Here is a 3,024-nt window from a genome sequence, read left to right on the forward strand (position 1 = left end):
GGAGAGCAACCCCCTGCCTACTTATTTTAAAGTACCTTTTTGTTCTAGTCACCTTCCACCAGCTCTGTCTCTGGAATTGGCCTCCTTTCCGACCACACTCAGAACTAGAAGTCACCAGCCTGAGGGTCTGTCTTGGTGAAAAGCTGCCTTTTGAAAATATCCAGAAATTCTTCTGGAAGGACAAGAGAGGGGCATTTTGCTGCATACCTCTAGTTGGTAAGAATCCTCACTGTGAAGAAATGACATCTTTTAGCAAACTTAAATCCTTATGCATCACCTTCTTTTCTTAGTCACCACCCTCTACATGATAATCCTTCCTTAAGTGTCATTTTAAATTGTCTCTAGGTCTTCCCTTATCCAGGCTAAATAAACTCAATTCCATTACTCTTTCCTGATAAGTCCAATTTTTCACCCCTTCAATCATCCTTGAACCCTCTCCAAGTTCTTGATATCCTTCTGAAATTAAGAGCCCCAAGGAGGACATAAAAGTCTGACCAGTGTAGAGAATATGGGAAATACTACACATCCATAGGGTATAACTTTTATTTTCAAATTTATTCCACAGACACTCTGAAAATGGTGCCAAAAAATGTTCTCATGTTGTTTTCCTGTTCCTGCCCCCTAAAGTCTTTCCCTTAATCAAGAATATTTGTGTTATTTTCAGAGTTAAGGTATCAAGCTATGCTAGAAAAAAAATTAAAGAGTTGAGAAAAAAACCCCACTGTATTGCGATGATGAGGAGAAGGTAAAGCAATTTAGCTGATGCATTTTCCTAACAGGAAATCTCCACCTTCCTGACATTGGTGTCGACTTCATTAACTAGCAGTCCTCACCTATGACAGTCACAGATATTCCTGGGTGACGTGAATTTTAGCACTGCCCCTAACTGGGTGACATTTGCACACTGTCACCAGATTGCTCAGAGGGAGCTTTGGCCATTTGGTTCTAATTATTATGCAACAGACAGAAACATTTTACTGGCATTCAATTTCTTCCCAATATTAATTTTCACTTATGACTAAAATGGATTTCGCCTGATCCTTGCAGCAATAGAGCCTTGAATCACCACCTTCTCCATTATTCTGCCTGGATGGGAAAAATGAAATGAAGAAAATGGTGGTGTAAATGCAAGAGCAGTTACATATAAGGATGTATGCGTGGATATAAAATTACAGTTCCTCCTCACCCTTTACCTCCTTACCTCATCACCTATGCACTTGAACTAATTCTACTGTATTGTACTTTCCCAAGCACTTAGTATAGTGCTCTGCACATAGTAAGCACTCAATAAATCTGATTGATTTACTGGTTGAAGGGACATCTGTCATTAGCTACATTTGCACATGATGACAAAAATCTCTCCATCAGTAGCATCCCCTTGCTATCCATAGGCCAATGTGGACTAATAATCAATCATATTTATTGAGTGCTTACTGTGTGCAGAGCACTGTACTAAGCACTTGAGAGAGTACACTATAACAATATAACACACATTCCCTGCCCACAACAAGTTTAGAGTCTAGAGGAGGAGACAGACATTAATATAAATTGCAGATATGCACATAAGTGCTGATAATCTAAGTGCTAATAATTATAATGACAGTGGTATTTGGTAAGTCCTTACTATGTTCCAAGCACTGTACTGAGCACTAGGGAAGATACAGTGCAAGCCAATAAAACTCAGGCTGAGTGTGTGTGTATGTGTGGAGAAGAATATCAAGATACCTATTTCCTGATAGTCATTAACTTGACAAAAATCATTGGCATCATCAACAGAGCTGCACTTTGCCGAAAATATTTGGCTCCTATGAGAAGTTGATCAAGATGCTATGTTGGACTTGGAAGGGTCCTTAATCACATCCTGTCTTGTCTTGTCTTATGCTGTAGAGTCGTCCCCAACCCATAGCGACTTCATGGACACATCTCTCCCAGAACGCCCCACCTCCTTCTGTAACCGTTCTGGAAGTGGATCTATAGAGTTTTCTTGGTAAAAATAAAGAAGTGGTTTACCATTGCCTTCTTACACACAGTAAACTTGAGTCTCCACCCTTGATTCTCTCCCATGCCACTGTTGCCCCGCACAAGTGAGTTTTGACTTGTAGCAGATTGTCTTCCACTCGCTAGCTACTGCCTAAGCTAAGAATGGAATGGGTAGGCCTCTGCTGGACTCTCCCTTCTGTAGTTGAGGCTGGTAGAGTACTAGAAACTCTCCAGCTGCCATCCTGAGAGGGGATCACATCCTGTCCCCATCATTAATGGAGTAAAGCAGGACTGTGTGGTAGGTTAAATCTTGTTTAACCTATCCTACACAGTCATGCTTGAAAATACAACAAAGAACCTGGAAGCTGGAGTCAAAATATGAGTATGTGATAGTTTTATAGCTTGTTAATTTAGGATTCCCATGACAAATGAAAGGCTTCCAGGAAACCTTTGTGTTTGGATTCTTCCAATTAAAACACTGGTTTATGAGACGCCCCTCCCTCCTCTTCTACTGATTGGTTCCCCCAAGAAGAATCTGAGGAGTGGGCAAATCTGCCTGTTCAATGCTTGGTGTGAAAAATCTAACCTATTCAGGGCCTCACGTCAGCAACACAATCCACTCTGGTTTTGAATGTGGGAGGTTGAGTATGGTGGGTACTCAGCACCCACTATGTCTTGCTTCTCATGGCAGCAGACACTGTTTCCCAGGTGTCCTGACTATAAGTTTGGATTCAGTCACTGGAGTTTGAGGTAGAAGGGGAAAGGGGTGTTTTTCTCCCTTTATATGCCTGAAGGAGTTTTAATGCCTTTTGAAGTTCAATAATAAACTGCAAACAAATGAGGGAAAGCAGAAAATATTCTTTTCACCAGCATCTTTTCTGCTACTTCCCCACAAAAGATATGACAGCATTTTTCCTTGCTGGGCCAGGGCAGGGAGAGATGGGGGAAGGTGAGCAGACAATGAACTGAAAACAAGAGGATGCAAAAGCAGAAAAATATTTTCTCCTGTAGCTTTTCTCCTACTTCTTCGTGAATCTCCGTGAA

General features: G+C 41.2%; 1 non-coding gene across 1 annotated transcript; it reads right to left on the minus strand.

The window, feature by feature from the left end:
* Positions 1–2,094: 2,094 nt before the first annotated feature.
* Positions 2,095–2,232, minus strand: LOC114806808. Its single transcript, XR_003754866.1, has one exon. It is a non-coding gene; the product is annotated as a small nucleolar RNA SNORA7 (small nucleolar RNA).
* Between the last annotated feature and the right edge of the window lie 792 nt (positions 2,233–3,024).

This window comes from Ornithorhynchus anatinus, chromosome X1, assembly GCF_004115215.2.
Source record: "Ornithorhynchus anatinus isolate Pmale09 chromosome X1, mOrnAna1.pri.v4, whole genome shotgun sequence".
Taxonomy (NCBI): Eukaryota; Metazoa; Chordata; class Mammalia; order Monotremata; family Ornithorhynchidae; genus Ornithorhynchus; species Ornithorhynchus anatinus.